The 16,770-nt window shown below is 34.9% G+C and overlaps 1 protein-coding gene across 11 annotated transcripts in view; it reads right to left on the reverse strand.

Moving 5' to 3' along the window:
- Positions 1 to 10,896, reverse strand: part of TC2N (tandem C2 domains, nuclear) — a 53,676-nt gene extending 42,780 nt beyond the window's left edge. For 2 of the 11 annotated variants that reach the window (XM_074289622.1, XM_074289621.1), the window contains exon 1: positions 10,278 to 10,450. The gene's annotated coding sequence lies outside the window, so the exon portion shown is untranslated. Of the gene's footprint in view, positions 1 to 10,199; positions 10,452 to 10,617 lie in introns of those variants that run through there. The other 9 variants (XM_074289627.1, XM_074289628.1, XM_074289620.1 and 6 more) reach the window with 8 other exon arrangements.
- Between the last annotated feature and the right edge of the window lie 5,874 nt (positions 10,897 to 16,770).

A 16,770-nucleotide genomic window follows, 5' to 3' on the forward strand; every position in this document is an offset into this window, starting at 1 on the left:
CACAATTTTAAATTTTAGATTCTTAAAAAAAGAAATTGTTAAAAGCAAATTAATTAAAATAGAGATGAGTCCCAAGTTTCTTAAGATCAGGATTAATTTTATAAAATTGTGTTCCCAAAAAAAAATTACTTAATTCAATATTGCCATTTCTGGTTTCCTAGACTGTCTTGACTAAAAATATACTACATATGTTACTAAATCCTCTGACCCCTTAATCTCAAAAGAAAACTGAAGCCTTAAAACCTCAAAAAAAAAAAAAAGAGACCAAAGTAATTCCAAAAATGGACAATTTCCAAAGTTACTAATGAGCTTTTATTTGCCAAATCCAACAGTCTTTTCTCAGTGTTTATCCTTGACCTTTCTGCAACTTTTAACACTTTTGATTATCCCTTCTTCCTAGAATAGAAAATTCTTAAACTGGAGTCTTTAACATTTGTTTTTTATAGCTGTATTTCAATAAAATTATAATCCTTATTTTCTGCTTCTAGAAAATGTTATTCTGAGAAGAGCTGCAAAGGCAAAACAGTTTACCAAAGGAGGCCCATGACATTAAAAAAAAAAAAAAAAAAGATTAATAAATGCTCTATATGATCTCTTCTCCCTAGGTTCTTTTGACACATTTTTTTTCCCCAAGTCCTCTTCCTATTAGTCTGATTTCTCTTTACTGTCATAAACTGATTCATCATTTTTGTCTCATTTTTTATTGACAGATATACATGGCTCCATCCTTGAGCTTCTTCTCTTCCCTCTCTATTTTTTCATTACTATCATCTCTATATTAACAACTCCTACATCTTTCCTCTCTCTCTCCCCATATATAGAAACATATTCATGTGTGTGTACATATATATATGCATGTATATGTACACACTTGTATATACATGTATGTATGAATGAATATCCAGCCCATCTTTCTTCTAAAGTTCACTCTCATATCTCACTATCTACTGGCCATTTCCAAATATCTTCATAAGAATTTCAAAGTCAATTAAGTTTGGGTTTTTTAAAATCATTGACTTTCTGCCAAAAACTCCTCTTCTTAATTGTCCTATCTCTTTTGATTTACTACTACTTTTCATTAATCTAAGTTCGAAACCTCAACTTTTCTTTCTCCATCAACTTTCACATCCAATCATTTGTCAGTTTTTTTTTTAAATTCTTTCTCCATAATGCATCTTGTGGCCATCATTCATGTGGCCATCATCATAGTAGACCCCCATCACTTAAAGGAACCAGGTAAGTATTATTTTTGCTTTTGTTTTCTTCCAGGGATATCTGTGAGATATAAATGTCCCCAGGAAATCAACACAGAAAATTTGCTATAGCTCCTTCAATGCATATTGGTTTTGAAGATTTTCTAAGTTTTTATTACTTCCCTAAAAGCCCCATCAATTCTTCCACCTTTTTCTTTCCACTGTGAACCATAAAGATATTTCTTCAAGGATTTTCAATCTTAATTTTTTTCCCAACACCCCAATATCTTTAATTATCTCATGAGGAAAGAAATATATAACTTTTTAGGGAGTAAAGAAGCAAAAACAAACAAAAACTTGTTCAGAATCAATGAAATATATACATAAGTGAAGCATCATTGTGCAAATTAGTTCCCAAAACAAAGAAGTAATGGCTTTGCCAGTTATCAGCTTTGTTCAAACCAAAGAACATCAGTAAGCTAACAGCATCATTCAAATACTAGCAAGAAAAAAACTCCCATCAGCCATCTGATACCTCCATGCCAATAAACCAAATTTATAATATATTACATGGAACTAATTGGCTACCATTATTTCCTCTAAAGAATGTTTTTATTACAAAAGAGGCAAGGGGGCATTCTATATAAAGGTATGGAAATAGAAATTTAAAGTCATGTATGGACAATAGCAAAAAAAAAAAAAAAAATTTGATTAGAATAGAGTGAGTAAAGAAGAATAAGGTCCAGTACATCTCAAAAGATAGGATGGAGTTAGACAATGAAGGACTTTAAAAGACTAATGAAAAAATCAGTACTTTATCCTAGAGATAATAAAGAATTACCAGAGCTTCTTGAGTAAGGTTCTGATATTGTCAGATCTGGCTATAAATTTGTTAATTTGGCCATTGCATCGATTAACTGAAGAGGAAAAAAGAGACCAATTAGTCAGCTACTTTAATATTTCAGACAAAAAGTGATGATGGGTCTAAACTAGACATGAGAATAGAGAAAAGAGGGCAAATGTTTAGTAGGTATAGAATCAATAAGACTTGTTTACTTCTTCTGACTTCTATGTTCACAAATGAAATTACCAGAAAAATCAAGAAAGCATTAAGTATTAAAAACCATTAACACAAAACTGAAAAGCAAGGACTTCGAAAGGGCAAAGTTTATTTAGTTGATTCAAAAGATATATCTGTGACTGAGATTTAGACTTCTGAACCATCCCATATTGAGTTCTTGGTCAAAAATGGAAGGTACCTAATCAGATCTAATAAAATTATATCTAGCTGAGAGTCTTAAATTTTTAATCAAAAAGAAAGAAGGGAGAAAGGGAGAGGAGAGAGAATACCCACAAATCCAATAACAAAGTAAGTGCCTACAATGAAGAAAGGTAAAAAAATAAAATAAAATAAAATAATAGATTCCTGGAAATCCCCAGAAGACAAGGAACCAGCAATAAAACCACTGACCTCAAAAGTCTATATGCAAATAAGAATATGGAGACAGATTTATTTATGTATACAAATAATAAGGAAAGTAAACTAAAGACCATAATACAATGAAGCATATTTGACTAGATAAGAATCACTGATAATATGGGATAGACTATAAATAGAATATAGTTATGGAAATGCATATCTTATTCAAACAGAAAGATAAATGAAAGGAGGAGGGGAAGAGATGTGACATTTTATGGACACATACTCAGGTGAAATCTGGGAAGCAAGTGTAACCAGGCTTTGGTGTATGGCCAGCTTACCACATGGAAGCAACCATATGTGAAATACCAAACATCTGTTTCTAGGAGAAAACATTTATGTATTCTCCAACCACATGAATTGGGAAAGTTTCTTCCCACTGAGTATGTAGCCAGAACTGGATATATCTTCAAAACTAACTAATGGAGATTTAGTCATTCTCTCTCATACTGGCAGCCTCCAGGATGCACATCTTCATTACCCACAGTACAGTCATTGTGCAAAGTACTTAGCAAAGTGTCTGCTTTTTAGCAAGTACTATATAAATGCTTCTTCCCTTCCCCTTTCTCTCCCCCTTAAATGTTGGGGAGACAAAGGCAGAAATAACTTCTATGATGACAAAGCTTACATTACAATGGAGGAGGTAACATGCAAATCACTAGATACATACAAGTTATATAAGAAGTAATCTGAAGGCAATCTGAGAGGGAAAAACATTAGCATCAGTAGAGACCAGAGGTCAGTAGGAAAGGCTTCTTAAAGAAGGTAGAATCTGAGTTGAATCTTGAAAAAACAAGACAAACTAAGAGGTAGAGGTTTGGAGGCAGAGCATTTTAGGCATATAGAGAATAACAATCACACTTGGATTGCAAATGCCATATTATGTTGAAAGAATTCCAAATAGGCCAAAGTTGCTGGATCATAGATTGTGTAAGAGCAAGCAAAATACAAAACTGGAAAGGTAGGAATGGGGCAGGTTATAAAGAATTTTAAATACCAAACAAAAGAGTTAATTTTGAGCCTGGAAACAATAACAAGCCACTGGGGCTCACTGAGAAAGGAGATAACATTCAGAACTGCATATTAAGAAAATTACTTTGTACAAGCCACTTTCCAACTGCTAAATGGTCAGAGGATATGAACAATTTTCAGGCAAAGAAATTACAGCCATTTCTAGTTATATGAAAAAATGTTATAAATCATTATTCTTTAGAGAAATGCAAATTAAAACAACTCTGAGATACAACCTCATACCTCTCGGATTGGCTAAAATAACAGGAAAAGAACATGATGAATGTTGGAGGAGATGTGGAAAAACTAATGATCCAACCATTCTGGAGAGCAATTTGGAACTATGTCCAAAGGGCTATAAAACTGTGCATACCCTTTGATCCAGCAAAGCCTCCACTAGGTCTATATCCCAAAGAGACAAAAAAAGGAAAAAGACCCACATGAGCAAAATTTTTTCAGCAGCCCTTTCTGTAATGGCAAGGAACTGGAAAATGAGTAGATGGCCATCAGTTGGGAAATGGCTGAATAAGTTATGGTTTATGAATGTAATGAAATATTACTATTCTATAAGAAATTACAAGTATGCTAATTTCAAAAAAGCCTAGAAAAGACTTAGATGAACTGATGGTAAGTGAAGTGAGCAGAACCAAAAGAACATTGTAGATAGTAACAACAAGATTATGTGAAGACTACCTGTGTTGCCCTTGGCTCTTTTCAACAATGAGGTGATTCAAAGCAATTCCAATAGACTTGGGTTGGAAAGTGTCACCCACATCCAGAAAAAGAACTATGAAGACTCAATATGGATCAAAGCATAGAATTGTCACCATTTTTTGTTTGCTTGTTTTTTTCTTTTGATTTATTTTTTGCTCAGCATGACAACTATGGAAATGTTTTTAAAATTTCACACATTCAACTTAGATTAGATTGCTTGCTGTCTTGAGGTAGGGGAGGGAGGAAAATGAGAAAAATTTGGAACATAAGATTTTGTGAAGGTGAATATTGAAAAGTATCTTTGCGTGTATTTGAAAAAATAAAATAAAACATTACAATGAAAAATAAAGAAAAATTTAAAAAGAGATAAAGAAAATCATTTTGATGGACAACAAATGGGAAAGGAGAAAAACTTGAGACAAGGTGGACAGTTAGAAGACCATGGAAAAAGTCAAAATTACAAATAATAAAAGTTTTAACAAGAGTTATTATGGTTGTGCAAATGGAAACAAATGGAATTATGCCAGAGATATTATGAAAGTAAAAACAAAATCTGACAACCTGGCAAATTTTAATTGGCAGAAAGAGTTATTATCTGGGATCCTGTATTCACCTTTCCTTTTTCCCTCCCTAGGTGTGGGCTTTTCTTGATTAATTTCTAAAAGATCTCCCTGGACTTTTTATCTGGCCTACTATGTCCTACAGTCCCTTGGCATTGCCATAATAACTATTCAAGTAATTTATGGGTATCTGGATCTTATCACCTACCAAGTGGGACTTCTTTCTTTTATGTGTAGTCTCCCCCAATTAAAATGTGTGCTCATTCTCTACACAGCCCCCTACATTATCTTATAGACTTCAAAATCATGGCTCTTCTGCTATCTCATCCTGAAATTCCCCTTAGTGCTTGCGATTCCCTTGTCCTAGAACATCCTATAACTTACTGCTTGCTAATGCTAGAATATGGCTCCCAAAGCCCACTCCCATTCCTTTGCCCATTTTTGAGTTCTTTCTGAAGTCTCTAGTTTGCAAAAGGGCTCTCCTTTTCACTTTCCTCCCAATACTGTTCCTGACTTTCTAGATTTCAAAACAAATCCTTCTTCTGCCTCCCTCACTTTCTCCCTCTTCCTCTTTTTTTCTTCCTTTCCCTCTCTTCCAACTTCCTTCCTCCTCTCCCTGCCATGCTATCTGTCTGACTGTCTGTCTCTCCCTATACCTCTCCTCCTACCTCAAACATTTTTTTCCATTCCCTTTTGCATATAGTCTTCCTTCATTGGAATGTAAGCTTGCAAACTCCTTGGGAGCAAGACAGGTCCTGTTCTGTAAGAAGGATTTAATAAATGCTTTTTCATCCATTCATGTATGACATCAAGGCTATAAAATTGGATGTCCTCATCATAAGAGGGAAGTTTAGAAAAGGGAACTCCAATATAGTTAAAAGGCAAATTGTAATGGGAGATTGTAGCTCAGGACACAGGCTAGAGTGAGATACATAGATCTAAGAATCATTTGCATAGAGATGATAATTAACTCTTTAGAAGCTGATAAGATCACCTAGTGAAACAATATTGTCTATACAGAGAGAAATGGACTCCAAACATAACAGTGGGGGACAAACAGAGTTAGTAGGTAAAAAATAAAAATAAAAATAAATGAAGAATCATCAAATGAGACTGAAAAATGGTCAGACACACAGGAGACAGTAATTGATAGTTTCAAATGTCTTAGAGAGATAAAGAATGATGGAGATCAATAAAAGGTAATTAGATTTGGTAATTAAGAGATCACTTTTAGTAGAAGATTGTAATGTAGTAATTATCAAAACTACCTGGCAATGGCTATGAAACAGAAAAGTAGATCAGTGGAACAGAGTAGACATACAATTTATATCAGCAAATGATATACAGTGTAAAGTGTAAAGGCTAAGTTCAGGGGGTAATATTTCATTATTTGGTTAAAAAAAAAGTTAGGAAAAATGGACAGTAATATAACAGATATTCACCTTAGACCAATATTTTACACCTTTTGCCAAGTTAAAGTCAAAATGGATACATGACATAGAAAGAGAGAGATTACAAGAAAATTTGAAGAACTAATAAGTTAAGTTTCTTAACTTAATAGACATAGATAGGTGAACAATTTACAAATAAACAGGATAGAGAACAGAATGAGATGTAAAATTGATCAGTTTGATTACATTAAATTAAAAATGTTCAAATGAAAGAAATATAGCCAAGATAAAAAGGAAAACAGAAAAATTTTTTAGACAGTTTCTCAGCTCTCATAATATGTGAAAAACTATTGTAAAATCTGTAAGAATACAATTATTCCCCAATTGACAAATGGTCAAAGAATATGAACAATCAGTTTTCGGATAAAAAATTGAAAACAAGGAGCAGCTAGGTGGTGCACTGGATAGAGCACTAGCCCTGAAATCAGGAGGACCTGACAGTTTAAATCTGACTTCAGATACTAGCTGTGTGACCCTGGGCAAGTCACTTAACCCCAATTGCCTCAGGAAAAGAAGAAAGAAAGGAAGGAAGGAAGGAAGGAAGGAAGGAAGGAAGGAAGGAAGGAAGGAAGGAAGGAAGGAAGGAAGGAAGGAAGGAAGGAAGGAAGGAAGGAAGGAAGGAAGGAAGGAAGGAAGGAAGGGAGGGAGGGAGGGAGGGAGGGAGGGAGGGAGGGAGGGAGGGAGGGAGGGAGGGAGGGAGGGAGGGAGGGAGGGAGGGAGGGAGGGAGGAAGGAAGGAAGGAAGGAAGGAAGGAAGGAAGGAAGGAAGGAAGGAAGGAAGGAAGGAAGGAAGGAAGGAAGGAAGGAAGGAAGGAAGGAAGGAAGGAAGGAAGGAAGGAAGGAAGGAAGGGAGGGAGGGAGGGAGGGAGGGAGGGAGGGAGGGAGGGAGGGAAGGAGGGAGGGAGGGAAGGAGGGAAGGAAGGAAGGAGGGAAGGAAGGAAGGAAGGAAAAGAAAAGAAAACAATTTATGGTCATATGAAAAATTACCCTAAGATTAATTAGAGAGCTGCAAATTAAAACAAAACAACCTTGAGATATTATTTTATATGTCAGATTAGCTAAAAGAGATATATCAATAATCTAAAGTGTACTTAATCATTCTATACTCAGTGTAACTGAATTAGAAATCTCAATAACAGTAATCATAACAACCTCTAATTACATATCAAATTTTATAAATGTGTTCATTTATTTATAAAACCATGTCCAATTTATTACAGACTAAGCAAGAAATCATATTCAAGGTACCTCTTGCTATCCTTCAATGATGTCAAATTTGTTCAAATTAAGTTAATAACTTCATATTTACCCTGGAAGAAACTAAATTCAAAATACTACTGTGAATTGCACAGTTCAAAGAACACATAATTCTGGGTACAAAAATTCCAATGGGATCAAAAGTTCTTTATTTTCAAGTTTAATTGCAGATTACAAATAAAAACATTATTTAATGATCTGTATACACTTATAAAGAAGTCACAAGTGTGAAGATCTAATAGCAAATAGTTCAATTACAGTGAAAAGGCTTCCACTTTTAAGAAATACAATGAAACACTTATTGTTCAACTATAGAGTTGAACTAGGGAGAAGTAACTAAGAAGTCATTATTTAATACAATGGTTTCTGCTGTTTTTTTATTCCTACAAATCCCCTTCAACAACAACCAAAAAAAAAAAAAATGTATTGGGAGCCTCCAGAATAATTTAATACACTACTCACAATATTCTTTACAATTAGTTACTACATATAATGCCACTAAAAATTATGACCATCACTGGTCCACTAAATGGGAACCATTGATCTAATCTAATATCTCCTGCCTTTTAAGTCCAATTTAGTTTTGTTTAAAATATTTGAGCAGTCAGCAATAACAGATGTTGGCTATATTTCAGAAAATTCATGTGCTATTATACACTTGTTAAAATGGGGGGAGGCAGGGAAGGGGTAGAGGAAACTGCCAATTTCATGGAATTTAATAATGGCTCAGAAGTAACTATATAATGTTTCTATCAAGAGATGGACAAACCCAATACTTCAGAATTAGCATCATCAATTCAACAAGTGTTAATTCCAGCAACAAGAATACACATAGTTATACAAAATACTAGCCCTACATACCTCAATTTATGTTTCATTGAAGAGTTACTTTCTTTACAAAATCAAAATTCACCTCTCCTAACAAGACAAGTTTGAACAAAGGCTCACCTTATGGCAGAGGGTAAGGAAGAAGGAGAACAAACTAGGAACAATTACAAATTTTATCCTTCACTTTACCTAGTCTATACCTAAAAGTAAAACTAGTTTAGTTTATGTAAAACAATGCCCTTTCAACACTTTTATCCTTGCTACCATAAAAGTGCCAGGATAATTCACATTCCAAATGTGTCAGTGACAACATAATCTGGCTCCAGAAGAGATCTTCTAGAATTTTCACAATTTTCAAAATTAGCACTTTTATTACAATAATACAATAAAGTAATAACAATACACTCCTTTGCATTTTAGAAAAAAACTCATTAATTTCACCTTCATATTAATGTCATTGCACAATAAAGAAAATTCAACTTACTACATACTGTTTCTTATAGCAGTATGAAATGTTGTCATTTTCCCCATAATTCCTAAACAAATACTATACAGTAAAATGTTACTCAGAAACCTAAAGCTAAAATCTATTTTTCTATAAGATTTGAAATAAAAAAAAATTTCATGAAATATCATTTTAAGAATAAGTTATCTTAGGACTTCTACAAATGACAGGGATTTTCTGACTTATACATCTTTTTTTTTAATTTAGTAATTTAATTATTTTGGCTACAGTAGTATTCACAGCAATGCGATTAGGAAAACAAAACTCAAGACATATGTAGGCTATTAAGATACAAAATTTTAATACAAAAACTTTCAGAATGCTCAAGCTATTTTGTTCTTAGTACTAATATGTTGGTCAGTTTCCTTATTGAAACCAAGAACAAAAAAAAAGATAAAAGATGAAGAAAGTTTTCATTTCCTCTGAAGTAAAGAGATTGGACTAAATCTTCTCTTTGAAATTCCAATTCTATTACTTCGAAGTACTTTGCCACTAGTATTTAAGGTTCCCAAAACAGTCTAGTAAAGTGCCTAACTTTAATCATGCTCTGCCTACATGGAGTAAAAAAACAACTAAAAATGCTTAAGCAGTTTAAGCGTAGGGGAGCAAACCCGGGACAGTGAAAGCCAGATTTCCTGGTCTTTGTTCTGGGACTCTACATAGAAGGGTATTATACATACTAGTCATTTCTTAAGAATTAAAAATGATAAACACAAAAGGAAACTAGCAGCTTTATCCCTTTCAAAAAGCAGAACCAAATTACTAAAAATGTATAATATTGGCTATGAGCAAACTGTTATCATGGAAATAAATCATTTCTATCCCCTTTGGAAGAGGCCAAATGCTTGAGGAGGAGCACGACTTTTGAGGTTACAATCAGTGTATATCGAAAAGGGGAATAAACTAGAAATGAGCTCTGCTGAGCAGATAGCTGCGGGATCTTGACAAAGTCCCTTTCCCTATCCTGGGTTTCATTTTCCTCATCAGTAAAGTCAGGGAATTGTACTAAGCTGAGCTCTGAAGTCGCCTTGACTATTGGGCTACTCAAGGCATCGGGGATGCTGAAGAAGTTATCAGAGAGAGGGTAAAAAGTGAACACTACCAAAGAACAAACTTTGAAGAGCCGTGAGCAGGTTCCTTACTCTTGTCACAATTGCCAGCGTCATTCACCTTCTCCAGGCCTAAAAGAAAGGTAGCTTACCTGGGGACTAAGGCCAAGTGACCTGGAGAGCTGGAGTCAGATATCCAGCATTCAAACCTTGCCCGCTCTGTTTATTACCTGTGTGGTTTTTAGTCAATTTTTTTATTCCCCTCAGATCCTCAGTTTCTTCCATTGTAAGGGAATCTCGAAAATGCCTTTCAGTGTTAACTCTCCTAACCATAGGAAGCAAGGTTTAGAGACTGACAGCTAAACTCCGAGGGATTAAAACTCCTCCGCCAAAATCACCAGAGTAAAACCTACCAGACCAGACTGCGAGGAAGGGCGGAGAAAAGACCAAGAGCCCCGCCCAGCTGGAGTGGGGAAGGGGGTGGTGAGTGAAGAGCCCTCGGACTGAAGCACCAGCCAGAAGGCTGGGGGCGAGGGAGGGGGAGCGGGAGCCGCTTCCTCTTTTTCTCACCTCATCCAAGGAAAATGCTCCTGAAAGGCAGAAGCACCCAGCCCGGATCTAGACTCAGGCTTCGTAGTTCTCAGAGATGTCTTCTCCCTCTCCTGCTTCACCTGCACCAGTTCTCTCACCTGAGCTGGCGCGTCCCGGCAGACCTCGGTTCGTTAGCTGCTTCGTTCAACGTATCCCAAAGGATGACGCTTCCACCGCTGCATCCTGGACGCTCTAGTTCACTACACCTACTTGAGCCAGGAGCTGAAAGCTCCACCACCACCGCCGCCCCTAGGGCTCCTCCCAGCCCCACCCCTAGGGAGGTGTGGCCAGGAGTGAGTGAAGAACAACTAAATTACTTACCTGAAGTTGCGCCTGCGCCCTTTGTACCTTCTACATCTTTCAGCCGGAGTCTACCCCCAAAGGGGTGAAGTGCAGACAAAGCTAGGGGCTTTTTTACTGTGTTTCAGTGGACTAGACGCTAAAAGAGGGTAAAGATCACAGAAGCACGGTGCGGTACGCACTTTGATAAGGGTAGAGGTTTTTCCACCGGGATACCCTTTTTCCGTCAAATATATTATATAAAAAGGATATTGTTAGGTTCCAGCCTAGTAGAAAAATCCGGAAAGGATCTACTAGGTCTTTATAATTTAAAATCGATTCTACTCAATTTTGCATCCCTACCCCCAAATCCATACAACACATCTTTGATCGGATAATCTGAAATAGGATGGACTTTTACAAATCATATGACCCAACTCTTTCATTTTAAAGATGTGGATACTGAGGTTTAAAAAGATGTAGCTTGAGGACAAAATCATAGAGTTAGTAACCTCTGAACCGTGATTTTAAAGCTCCAAAACCAAGATTTCCTGTTACTTCATAATACATGTTCTATATCACTTTCACATAAATTGGCAGTAACTGGTGGGAAAGGTGTGTGTTTGGTTTTTGTTTGTTTTTAATCTGAAAAGGGTAAATTGTTAAATTCAAAGTGAAATATGGATAGGATCTTATCACTTTCTCTTAGTCTCACTCTCACCTCTAATCCAAATTCTATGCACTTTCTAAGATCTTTCAGTCTCTCCTATCTTTTTAACACTTTCCTAACTACACCAGGTAAACAATCTCTGTCCCGCAAACTTCCAAAGCCCTTTTGGAATCAGTCATTTGACATTTAGCATATGTTACTTTGTTAAAGTCTTTGGGTTGTTATTTTAAATTAACTTTTTACAACTTATATCTACATTGTAAATATCTGGAAAGCAGATATTGAATATTATACTTATTTGTATCTTGCCTAACCTCAATGGTAATATAAGATTTCACACGCATTGTGTTAAGTAAATATTTGATGAATTAATTTCATAACTGACAAATTCTAAATTCGGAGGTGCTAATCTATTAATTGAAATGATTGATTTATGGATTGAAACAAAACAATCTTATTAGCAATTACCCTGCCTATATTCTCTACTCCATTGTCGTCTTTTTCTTCTTACATATATTTTTTTCCCATTTCACCTTTATCCCTTCCCTTCCTGTCTGTCCCTTCTGTTTGTACCTTTCTTGTCTGGAGAAAAACAAAATAAGATGTTACTGGGACTAGCAGATGTGTTATACTTCTTTCTTATGTAGTCAAGGTAGGAGATGGTATGATAAAAAGGCAGGTGGTATGGATATGACTGCAGATGTGAAGCCTAACAATATTCAAGGAAAGGTTGATTGACTAGTATGTTACAGAGGGATGCCTGGTCAAGCAATGATTGATCTATGTAGCCCATCTAACTCTGATTCTATGATTCTATTATCTTTTGTTTTTACATATTCTTATTTCCCATTTATTTCTTCCTGTTCTTTCCTAGAAAACAAACCCTTAAATATTTTTAAGAACAGGAAAAGAGAAAAGAGTTCAGCAAATCAATTGATTCAAAAAAAGTTGACATTATATGAAATGTTTCAAAATTATCAAATGTCTCTCTTCTAATGCTAAGCTTTTTTAAAAATTTCACAATATCTAATTTCAATTGTTTTACATTATTTCCATTTAAGATATTGTAGTCATTGTGTGTACTGTAATTTTGTGTAATATTGTATAATCTAGCAGCAGGATATAATATAAACAAGCTGAATTTGGAGTTTAATGACTGGGAGTTGAATTCCAACTCTATCAAGTGCTAAGAGTATGACTTCAGTCAAGTCATTTGATCTCTCTGGACCCTAGTTTTCTCATCTGTAAAATGAGGAGCTTGAACTAGATCAGGGGCTCCTAATTTTTTGTGTCATAGACCCCTTTGGCAATCTATGACATCAATTATGTATTTTCATAATAACCATCCTGCAAAAAAAAAAAAGAGAGTCAAGAAAAAATTTTTTTAAATCTTTCATAGTCAATCATCATTACAGTCTTATTGTTATTATATACAATTAGATCCTGGTTCTTCTTGCTATATTTTGCATCATATTCATTTATGTTAAGTCTTGTCAGGTTTTTTTGAAACTATCCCTTATCATTTCTTACAACACAATAGTGTTCCATCACAATCATATATTACAGCTTGTTCAGCCTTTTCCCACTTGATAGACATCCCTTTGATTTCCAATTTTTTGTCATCACAAAAAAATCTGCTATCAATATTTTTGTACAAATAAGGTCTTTTTGTTTTTCCTTTTATCTCTTTGGAATACAGATCTAGTACTGGTATTACTGGGTCAAGAGATATACACAGTTGCATAGCCCTACTGGCATAATTCCAATGTCTCCCTATTTTTTTTTTTCCTGAGGCTGAGGTTAAGTGACTTGCCTGGGGTCACACAGCTTGGAAGTGTTAAGTGTCTGAGACCAGATTTGAACTCGGGTCCTCCTGAATTCAGGGCTGGTGCTCTATCCATTTCGACACCTAGCTACCCCTCCCTATTTCTAAAAATAAAAGAAAAATTCTCACTTGAAATCTAAGGTAGCTATGATCCTAAATCTCTTCTTCCATTTTTTTTTTTTTTTTTTTGGCTGTACTTGAAAAAAAAATCACAAAAAAGATCATTTTCAATTAAATAATGTCAAAAAAAAAAAAAGATTTCAAAAGAAAAGGAAAGAGAGAAATTAGAAATGTTGAAATTGGTAAAGAGGGTTTGGGGTCCCAGACTGGTATTGCCAGGTGTCTCAAAAGAATTTCTAGGCTTGAAACCATCCAAGTCAAGGGGCAAAGTTTTATTGTAATTATAATACCATTACAAGCTGACTGGAATTCTAGTAGAATTTCAGCAGAGAAATAGAAGCAAAGGAGATATTTTGTACACCTTTCAAACATAGATATGCCAATTCTATGGCTCATAGGTAGGAAAGAGTAGTTCTCAGTTGATCAGATTATTACTGACAAAATTACCAGTGGTAATTGGTATTGAGGAGTGGTCTTATTCACTATTGTCTCTTGAGTTTGATCTGTGGGAGTGATCAGAATCAGACAGATTGGATATGGAAGTTTCCTGAGGCAGATTCCAAAGCTATAAGATTTAGGACTACTGACTTATTGCCCCCCAAGGTCAGGGGACCACAAAAACATATTACATCAGAGGCATCATAAATTGTCCTTGCCTTCTGAGTGGCTAAAAGGGGAGACAGAATTGGGAGCTCAAAAAAATATATATATATTAATGTTAAAAATAAATAATTTAATAGAATTGAATTTTTTTAAAAAGAAGAAGCAGGGAATCAAACACATTATATAGAAGGAAAGAAGCCAGTACATAAAGAGAGATTAAAAATAAAAGAGAAAGCAGAGATGAGAATAGTAACAATCTCCTGGAAAAGTCAAGAGATATAAGATAAAGGGTCTTCCTTAAGAGGGTTGACTTTGGGGGCAGCTATTTGGTGCGGTGGATAGAACACCAACCCTGAAGTCAGAAGGACCCAAGTTCAAATTTGGGCTCAGACACATAAGACTTTCTGGCTGTGTGATCCCGTGCAAGTCACTTAATTCCAATTGCCTCAAGGGAAAAAAAAAAAAAAAAAAAAAAAAAAAAAAAAAAAGAGGATTGTCTTTGACAAGGAATTAACTCTTCATCACAGTTAAAGGAAGAAATATTGGGGAAGGTGTCTCAATTATATGAGAAAAATAAGGTTCAGTTCTATCTTATAAACACTTAATAAGCAAACTGTGCATAACGTGCTGCACACTGGACAAAAAAAGACAATCTTCATAAACTATGGCAAATATAAATAATTATATTAATTGACATTAACCATTCATGTTCAAAATGAAAAACCAATGAAAAGTACAAAGGAACAAAGAAATGCCTTTTTTTCACTATTACTAAGTACTATTTACTAGCTCAAAAACAGAATCATTCTTAAAGCTACCTTATTATTAAAGGATTGGAAAGTCCTTATATATGTTTAGTGAGCAAAGAACCTGTAGCAAGAATCACATTTGCATCAAGAATACCATATAAAAATCAGCAGGGGGGCTAATACAAACAGGGGAAAAAAAAAAAAAAAAGGCTGAGCAGAAGAAATGGATACACATTGAAAGAAAAGAGTTATATCAAAGGACAAGAACTTCCCAGAAAAACAAAAAGGAAATTAAGTCAAATTGAAGGAAGAGAAGACATTACAACAAATTTTGCATGGCTCCCTGAAATGAAAATGAACAATTCCAAGAATGCACAGAAGGACTGACTAGAACAAATAATTAATTGAAAATGCCAAAGAAACTGGGACAGAAGTGAGGGCTCTTAAGGAACAGATCCTTAAAAGAGGCAATACCCAGTAAGACCCTGGGGGAAATCTTTAAACCACCAGTGCCCCTGGCAAATCTCTAAGACTAGAAATTGCAGAAAAGTTTTCAGGCTATATTTATGGAGGAATTTTTTTTTTTCACCACGAAATTTGCAAGAGAAGAATGGAAGAAGAAAAAGGAGGAAAGGGCAATAAATGTGTTATATTGTTATGCAAACACTATGCATAACAATAAATTCTGAAAGATGAGGAGGAGGAGAAAAAAGGAGGAAGATGGAGGACTTGGAGAGGACCACAGTCAGAAGAAAAAAATAATAGAATATATTTTTCAGTTCAGAAAAAGCTTAAAAAACAAGACTACTAAATGTGAAAAGAAGATGCAAAAAAGGTAATCTGAACATTATAGTCTTTAGGGGGGGGGGGAAACATGAAAAAGAACATATAAATACCATGTTTTTGAAACCATAGAGAAAACTCCTCCTTTATGTAAGTAGATGGTACATCTTGAGAAACTATATAGAATTTCAACAATAACATCCTGAAAAATTGTGTCAAAACATCAAAGAAAATAATTAGACATTTAACAAAAGAACAGAATTCAAATTATTCTTTCCTAAAGCACCTAGAGGTGAGCAAATATTAATTGTAAAAATTATCAAATAGAATATTAAATGCTTCTACATTGTAATGAAAGTCTAAGAAATGAAATCTTATTTTTCTATGGCTAAGGCTCATGAAGGGAAGAGTGGGGGAGTTATTTTGGTTTAATTTTCTTTTTAAAAAATAAGAATATCTGAGTGACACAGAGATTATAAAAAGAGAAAATGGACTAAGGAGAAATCTGAAGCACAAAATCTGTAACAAGAAAAATTCAAAACAATGGAAAATGTGAATCCATATTCCAGTGGGAAAATTAAATGTCATTATTCATAGATATGCACTGGAATAATACAGACAATAATTTCATCTTCTGGAGTGAGGGAATGGGAAGTGGGGGGGGGGGTAGGAAAATTCTCATTAGGGCACAAGAAGAAAGGTTTTAATTTATCCTAAAGCATATAATCACATAAGAAAGACTAGAACATTGAGGGGCAGGTTGCAGAAGGAGCAGTGGGAGAGATTACCATTAGCAGAAAGAAAGTTATCTTGCAGTTTTGTGAATCAGTCCCACAGATAAAAGAAGGTTCTGGAATAAACTCTGTTTAGCAAAGTTAGGGAAGAGGAGTTAGAGATAGCGAAGGTTAAATCTTTCAGAAGATAAGATTTTACAAAATGGAGATAAAAATTATGCTTGGAAGGAAATGATTGAGACACAACTCATCCCTAAGAGGATGAGTGGCTATAGCTTAGAAAGGACTGAACAAGGTCTAAAAGAAGGATAGAATGATTTCAAAAAAAGATAAGCCAAAAAGAAAAAAATATATAACATGAACAGGTCC

This window comes from Sminthopsis crassicaudata, chromosome 2 (assembly GCF_048593235.1).
Source record: "Sminthopsis crassicaudata isolate SCR6 chromosome 2, ASM4859323v1, whole genome shotgun sequence".
In the NCBI taxonomy this organism is placed as follows: Eukaryota; Metazoa; Chordata; class Mammalia; order Dasyuromorphia; family Dasyuridae; genus Sminthopsis; species Sminthopsis crassicaudata.